The sequence below is a fragment of the Lontra canadensis genome, unplaced genomic scaffold (assembly GCF_010015895.1).
Source record: "Lontra canadensis isolate GAN:19392208 unplaced genomic scaffold, GSC_riverotter_1.0 scaffold754, whole genome shotgun sequence".
NCBI lineage: Eukaryota > Metazoa > Chordata > Mammalia > Carnivora > Mustelidae > Lontra > Lontra canadensis.
The window spans coordinates 21,909-30,665 of NW_022631738.1; the positions used below are offsets into that span (position 1 = coordinate 21,909).

Sequence of the window (8,757 nt, forward strand, 5' to 3'; positions counted from 1 at the left end):
CACCTTGAGAGTGATTATTGAGAGATATGTTTTTATTGACATAGTGTTACACGTGAAGTCAGTATTTCTATAGATTATCTCCATATATTTTCTGTTCAATGATATTCTTGTTTTTTTTTTTCCTCTTTTATAGAACCCCCCTTAATGTTTCTTGCAGTGCCTGCTTGGTGGTTACATACTCTTTTAAACTTTGCCTGACTTGGAAGCTCTTTATCGCTCCATCCATTTTGAATGTGAGTCTTGCTGGATAAAGTATTCTTGGCTGCATGTTCTTCTCATTTAGTGCCTTGAATACATCTTGCAAGCCCTTTCTGGCTTGCCAGTTTTCTGTGGACAGGTATGAGGTTATTCTGGTAGGCTTTCCTCTGTACATAAGGATACTCTTCCCCCTAGCTGCTTTCAAGAGCTCCTGTCTAAAATTATGATTCATCATTTTCACAATCATGTGTCTTGAGGTCTTTCTAGATTCTGTGATCTTGGGGGGAGACCTTTCTTCCTCTAGTACATGAACGCTGGTTCCATCGCCAAATTGGGAAAATTTTCGTGGAGAATTTGTTCAACTATATCTTCTAGTCTTCTTTCTTTCTCCCCCCCCCTCAGGGATTTCAATTATTCTGATGTTGGAATGTTTCATGGCATCATTTATTTCCTTAATTCTGTTTTCATGGTTTCTAAGCTGTTTATTCCAGGCTTCCTCCTGATCCTTTTTCTCTATCAGTTTGTCCTCCAGATCACTAATTCTATCTTCTGTCTCAGTTACCCTAGGTTTTAGAGAATTTAGATTCTGTTGGAACTCATTGAGAGCATTGTTAACATCATCTCTGATGGCTTTCACTTCTGCCCTAATCAATTCCATTTTGTCATTAAAGGCTTTCTCCAACCTAGCTATTGCCTGGATAATTGTTAGCCTGAATTCCCTTTCTGACATACTGTTTATGTCCATATCCAAAAGCTCTGATGAAGAGGGTTCAGTCTCTGAATTTTTCTCTGTTGGGCATTCCTCCTCCTAGTCATTTTGGTGAGATATGGCTGAGGGGATGTGCAGCTGGATGTATCAACCATGGTGCAGGCAAGCTGCACTCTGGAATGCTTCTGAGCAATTGAGATTCCCCACCAAAAAGAATGAAAAAAAAAAAAAAGAAGTGGAGAGAGAGACACGAAAAAAAAAAAAAAGAAAGAAAATATAAAAGAGAAGGCCCAGCCCAAATGGGCCCCAAAGGTAAGATTTATAGAGTATACAAACAAAAACAGACAAAGAAAACGACCGACAAAAGTAGATGACAAGAGGAAAAAAAAATAAATAAAAAGAACCCCGTCAAAATGAACTCCAAGTATAATATTTATATACTACCAGAACAAAAACAAGTACACAGAAACACTGACAGAAGAAAAAGATGGGAGGGTCGTTATAAATTCTCAGTGTGGGCAAGGAAGGTTATAATGATTCTTCCTGGATGTATCTTGATATCTTTGTTAAAGGACTCAACTGAGATAAAGGGGGATTAAAACTGGTTTACATATAGGGGTAACATTGATTGGGGAAAAGGGATTACCTTGAAGCTTATTTTATATGAATATTAAAAAAGAATAAAATAAAATAAAATAGAAAAATAGAAAAGCAAACGAAACACAGGTGTATGTATCAAAAAAGTTCAGGTTAAAAGGTTATTACAGAATTTGATGTACTGAACATCTCGTTGTGGTGGTAAATAGATTAAAAAGTTATATAAAAAAATTGAAAAGAACCAGAAAAGTGGGAATGAATTAAAAATAAAAGTCATATCTATGAAGTAGTGGTGGTTGTCCTCCTGTGTGTTTTTTTTTTGTTTGTTTTGTTTTGTTTTTTTTTTTTTTTTGGCTGGCTTTCTGGAGGAGGGGACTGCCACACGTTTTTTTCTGGGAGTCTTGCTAGAGTTGAGTCCTCCTACCCCCATCAAGGGGCTGGGCTCTGAGGAAACCGGTTTTTAGGCTTTTGTTCTCTGGAGGTTTTTTTGGTTTGTTTGTTCATTTGTTTTCTCTCCCCTTGGCGGCTTTCAGTGGTTCTTTGGAGGTTTAGAGGAAAGCAAACTGTACCCAGACCTCCATCTCAGAGAGAAGCCTCAGTCTGTTCCCCTCTGGGTGCTCCAGAGCACATAAATTCTCCCTCTGCCACTGGCAGAGTACATCCCCAGTCATGGTCTCTGGGGTCACAGGAACTCCTGCTTGTACCCAAAACCATGGGAAATACTAGATGTGGCTGTCTGGGCAGGTCCAGACCACCAGAGAGGTCCCAACCAGAGATAGTGCACTGAGATTTTCACGCTGGCCTGGGCTGAGAGTATTCAGAATCTCCCGGTCCTGGAGAGCACTGGCTGGCACCTGCACACACCTCTCTCTGGGGAGTGTGTGGGGCGCAACTCAGACCCTGGTCACGTCGCGCAGAGCGCCTGCAGAGCACAACATGCTGTGGTTCTAGAGAGCACTGGATGGTGTCTACCCCAGACTACCTCACGGGCACCACCACCCAGACGCTCTCAGGCACATGGGTGGCTCAGGGACCAAGACCTGGCTTCTTTGCTGCGCTCTCTGATTCCTCGCCTACGGTGGCAGTCCATGGCTTAAGTCCATGGGCTTAAGCCCCTGTCCCTAACCGACCAATTCCACCAATTTCCCCTTAAGATCTTTTGCTCTTTTTGAGTGCTTTCAACCAGACTCCAACTTAATGCTGGTCCCCAATCACAGGGCTCTCTCGTATTGGGGTATTACTTTCCAATGGGTTGCTTCTGGTGGCTCCCTCCCCCTTTTGTTTATCTTCCGATATTAGTCCGAATTTCCCACTCCACTTTACTGGTCCACTGGCCTCTTCTGCCCCCATAGAGATCTAGAAGTGTATAATTCTAATCTCAGGCTGATTCCATGGGTGATCAGAGTTCTTTGGCAGGTAATCAGCTCACTTCAGGGGACAGGTTGAAACAGCACCTCCTAATTCTCCTCCATCTTGTCTCCCCTCCCCTTTTCTTTCATTTTTTAAAAATCAATTCCTAAAGATCTTTATTCACAAATAAGCAAGTATTTAATACTAAAAGCAGTAATCACAATCACAGATAATCTTGGGAACTAAAAGTCAAAATTGGATGTGTTATAATTTAAACAGCTTTAACACTCACTATTTTGGATTGCTGATGGTCCCTAATGCAGATTAAAGCCATCAATCCAAAAGAGTGGTTGGTCATTACAATCAGATTTCTAATCAGCAAGTGTTGTTGCATTTGAATGTCATATGCATGGTAAAACAGATTATGAACAGTATCTTATTCACAATGAAACTATTATTTTATATAACTGAATCATCTGATATGCTACCTCCAGGTATGGACACAGCTCTACCTTCTAAACGGATCACTTTTATGATTTTTCCTAGAAAGTGTCGAGTTGAGTTGCTTGCTGCTTCTTTCCATGATTCAAGGCTTAAGCAACTGAAACTAGCTTGAAACAAGCTTGAAACAAGCAATTATAACATATCTCTCCAGGATCGAGGAGAGATAGGAGTGAGAAAAAGGACATCTTGTCACTTTTTAAAGCTCCACAATTGCTATGCTTTGCAGGGTGGAGGGAGAGGAGTTCACAGTGGAGGAGGAAAGAATCAGTCCCAACAATCATATAAACATTTTAAACTTGTCAATATCAAGAGTGAATTTCTAAAACACAAGTTTATAAACAGAAGCCATCCAGCTAACTGAAATGCATATGCAGTATAGTCAAGGGAGTATTGTGCTTACAAAACCACATATCTCTTATTAGAGATATCTAATTTTAAAATAATACATTCCCTTACTGGATATGCAAGTGAGCAATGGAGGAAGTGGTGCATTTGCAATACCGGCTGGTGCTAAGGATTTCAACCTGTCCAGAAGATGCGAGCTAGAGAACATTTTTAGGCACCAGAGTGGTTCTTTTCTCTCAGCCAAGATGTCTCCATTTAAGTCATTTGAATTTTATTTCAAGCTTATTTTGTGAAAATTCTAGTCTTAGTTGAGGATAGTTTCCAAAAGTTTCTTGAGTTACTCCCTTGACTCCCTCTTTATTGTTTTTATGAACGATCACTGAATCCATGTGTATATCCAGCTCAAGTGTTCTTTTTTGTAGAAGTGTAGTTGAGCTGTGAGTTTCAAAGATCTGATTATACTGTTTAAAAACAACAGACTTAAGAGAGCCCAGATGCTGGCCACTGAGGTCCATATTCACAATTTTATGGTGGTTGTTCCCAACTATCAGTGCCTGACCCAGAAGGGGTATATAGCTCTTCAGCTGTCAGGATAAGTAGGTTTGTACTGGTTTGGCTTTCTATACCATATCCCAGGCAACTTGAATCCATACTGCATTTTCCTCAGCGTCTCTGAGGCAGACTCACATTTTTAAATGCTCTCTGAAGAATTTTTTTTAAAATGATCTTTTGAATTGTTCCATATCAAAAAGGTCAATGTCTTCACCTGGTTCTTTACTCATCTGAAAAATATCACAAACTTTCTGGTGCCGATGAAATTAAGTATATTTGACGTCTAAAAGGTCTGTGTCATTGAGACTTGCACGCTTCTCCTCCCAAAGCAGAACCAAGTCCTGAACAAAAAATTTCCTTTCTCTGTTGGAATTTTATGATCTGAAGTTGATTTTCAGACAAAAAGTCTCAGGCTTTGAAGATTGTTGTCATTTCAGTCATTGGGATTTTCTTATTTATTTATTTATTTGATTCCAAGTTTTTATTTTATTCTAGTTAATTAACATATATGGTAAAAAATTGGTTTCAGCTGTGGAATTTAGTGACTCATCACTTACATATAACATCCAGTGCTCATCACAAGTGCCCTCCTTAACACCTGTCACCCATTTAGCCTACCCCTAACCACCTCCCTCCATCAACCCAGTTTGTTCTCTATAGTTGAGTTTCTTATGGTTTTGCTTTCCTCTCTCTTTTTCCCCCTTCCCCTATATTCATCTGTTTTGGTTCTTAACTTTCAAATATGAGTTTAATCATATGGTCTTCTGGGAAGGGACTGCTGTCCTGGTTCTTAGGCCAACTTGTCCTAGTAAAAATGCACCAGCAGGGTGCAGAGGGTGGAGCTAGGTCTAAGTGGCTCCAGCTTCCACTGGGGGTGCTGGGTTGCTTACTGAAGTCTGTCAGTGTTGTTGGGGATGGGGAAAATGGTGATGTCCGGTTCTCATGTCCCCAAAGTGGGGAATTCACACTTGCCACTGTTCAGGAAACCCTCACAAGAAGAGTGAACAATCTCTTGTGTTCCTGGATTCTGTCAGATACCTGCTTTTACCCTGGTTGTGTCCTAGCTGACTGCCTGCCAGGCAACACAGTACTCCTGTGTTTGATCTCAGGCAGGCAGCAATTTCAAAACTCCAAATTTTAGAGATCTGTGAGTTGTGGACCTGGGCTGATTCTCTGGGGGAGGATCTTCTCATGCTGTGGCTGATATCGTTATTCCCAGAGAAGCAGTTGCACTACCATGCTGGGGCTTTGAATTTATGGTAAAGTGCAGCAAAAAGCTACACCAAGGTCTGCTCCCCTCAGCAGGTGTCTCTTTCTATGCTAATGACTGTTCACCAGCTCTTTTGTTCCCTGAGAAGCTGTGCTACCTCTCCCAAATGCACTCCAAGAAGGGGAAATTTCTCTCCCAGTATGTGACCCAGGGGATCCTCAAACCATGCTGTCCACTCCTGGCCCTCTGGCCTTCTTCCCCACAGGAGCACTGCTATGCTAGTCAATCTCAACTCAGTAGTGGCTTGGACTTCTAAAACCTCAGACATTGAGCTCCACTGCTTATAAAAACACGGATAATCAGCTGCTCTAGTTTTTCCAGTTGATTTTTTTGGGGGATGTGTTTCTCTTGTGCAATTCCCTGTGTGCTGCTTTTTCTCTGTTTTTCTCTCTCTCTCTCTTTCTCTCCTCTCTCTCCAAGATCAATGCTTCATCCCCTCTGCAGCATCCATGATTCTTTTCTACCCAGAATTGGGTCTCCCCAAATCTTACCTTCCATGATGTGGCTTCTTTTCTCCCTCTAGTTCTGCAGTTTGTTCTCTCAGCATTTAGATTGATTTCTTGGGTGTTCAGAATGACTTGATATTTATCTAGTTGGGTTCGAGGGTTGAGACAAGCATAGGGTCCTCCTACTGCTCTGCCACCTTAACTCTTCCCCCAGTCATTGGGATTTTCAAGATCATCTTCTTGATAAACTCAGCAATAGTTCATTTATTTCTTTGGCAGGTCCCTCTTTGCCAGCAGTGTCTCTTCTCAGCAACTGTTCCCTTTCTCTCTCTCTCTCTTTTATATCAAAGTATAATTAACATAGAGCGTTGTTAATTTTTGACATAAAATTTAATGAATCGTAATTCTATACATTACACAGTGCTCATCGAGGTTAAGTGTACTCTCAATCTCTTTTATCTATTTTACCCATCCCCTCACCTCCCTTCTGGCAACCACCAGTTTGTTCTCTGTATTTAAGAGTCTGGTTCTTTCCTTTTTCAGTCCTTCTTTTTCTTTGTTTATTCGTCTGTTTTAAAATTCCACTTATTGGTGAAATTATATGGTATTTGCCTTGCTCTGACTGACTTATTTCACATTATATTGTATACCTGAAGCTAATATAACATTATGTTAATTATTATTGAGTTAAAAATATGTACATTAGTTTTAAAAATCACTTCTAGTTTCTTTTTTGAATTTTCATTTTTATTGGATAATTCACTCTTTCATTATATATTTTTGTTAAATGTCATGTGGGTTTATCAGTGGGAAACAAAAAGGGAACATAAACACATATTTAGCACATAAACTAAGTGTATGTTTGGTGACCAATCACCAAAAGACTGAAAAAAAATGATGCGATTGGTCATTAACCATAATATACATCTGTTATTTGCATAGTAATTTATGTACTGAAGAGCTAACAGTAAAGTTTGTACTTTATTCAATTACTGACAGTCATTGTACCATGGTGAATGAAATGTGAACTGTGTGTTGTTGGGGGATTGGTATTATTTAACTAACGCATGGTAACTGGAATCTATGCATTCTAGAACTGTGCAAAATGAGGACATTTTTACTATTTGGCTTGAATACCAATCATTTTAGTATATATGTGGACATATATGTGAAATTGTCTTTTTTAACAGTCAATTATAAGCTAGTATATATATTTTAAATAGACCTTTTGTAGAGTATAATTACATCTAGATTTCAATATATGGCCTTATTTATATTGTACTAACAAACATATATTAGATGTCTGTAGAGTGAAGCAAAAAAGGCTATCTTAATGTTTTAGGCATGCCAAGGCCAATGTATGCGAGGAGAGTCTGAGCTTTGTAGGTCCAGAATCTGTTACGTGAAAATGCTCACTGTTTTATGGCTCTGAGACCTACCATCAAGTTGTCCGCAGTGTGGAATGGGGGAGAGGATGGACTACGTTCATTGAGCCACTGACTTGGTACTGCTTAGCACAGTAAGCCATCCAGGTGTCTTCAGTAAGCCCATAGTTAAAACTTGGATCAACCCCTTTAAGCAATCAAAGCCCAAAAGGGCAGAAAGAGCCTGACTAGTGCATTTAGCAGATATTTATTGAATATGTATTAAATAATAGTAAGTGCTAAGCACTGGGGAATAAAATATCAACAGACAATGTCCCTGGCCAAATGTAACTTAAAATCTATTTGAAGAGACAGACAATACCAAGAAAACATAAAAATATGATTATACATTGTGGTAAGAATATTAAAGGGAAAGGGAAATTGGATGTAATGTAAAAGAAGGGAGAGAAACATATTTACTTTAGAAAGGGTGGTTAGAGAAGAAATCTGTAAAAAGATCACATTTAAAGACAGACTTAAGGAAAAAGAAGTCAGCCACAAAGGAAATGGGTTGTACTTTCTATAAAATGTATGTAAACTATTCTAGCTACATAGAGGTCAACAAACTATAGCTCATGGCCTGAATCTGTCCATATATAACTTTTTTTTTGGGGAATACAGTCAAGCTAATTTATTTATTATCCATAGCTGCTTGATATTATAATAGCATAGTCAAATAGTTGTAACAGAAATTGTATGACCCAAAAGTTTAAAATAATTACTGTCTGTTGTTTAAAAAAAAATGTTTGCCAGTCATTGGGCTAGAAAGTAAGAATAATGTCATATGATGAAGTTGAAAAAGTAGGACAGAATAAAATCATTCAGGACTTTAGCAACAGAGAGGGAGAGAGAGAGAGAGAGAGAAATGGAGACAGAGAATTAGCTTGTGTTTAGTTATTTTTTAAAATCTGCTATACAATGGGAAGCCATTGAAATGTAGGAAGCAAAGGAGTGTTATGATCCAATTTATATTTTAGGAAGATCATTCTGACATTTGTTTTTAAATCATAGTATAGAAATAGTAAAAGACCACTATTCCCACTATAACTAGAAAAAAAAAACCCGAAACAAATAAAATACAAACATCAAGAATTTCTAGATCCACATATGATATAGAAAATTGGAAAAGGGGGCACCTGTGTGGTTCAGTCAGTTGAGTGGCTGCCTGCAGCTTGGGTCATGATCCCAGTGTCCTGGGATTACGCCTTGCATTGGGCTTCTTACTCAGCTGGGAGCCTGCTTCTCCCTCTCCCTCTGTCTGCTACTCCCCCGATTGTGCTCTCTCTCTCTCTCTGTCAAATAAATAAAATCTTTAAAAAAAAAAGTTGGAAAAGGTCAGGATCATCAAATAGCAACCTTCAA

At 39.1% G+C, this 8,757-nt stretch overlaps 1 pseudogene; it reads right to left on the minus strand.

The window, feature by feature from the left end:
• Nucleotides 1–3,776: 3,776 nt before the first annotated feature.
• LOC116863246 lies at nt 3,777–4,705 on the minus strand (annotated as a pseudogene).
• Between the last annotated feature and the right edge of the window lie 4,052 nt (nt 4,706–8,757).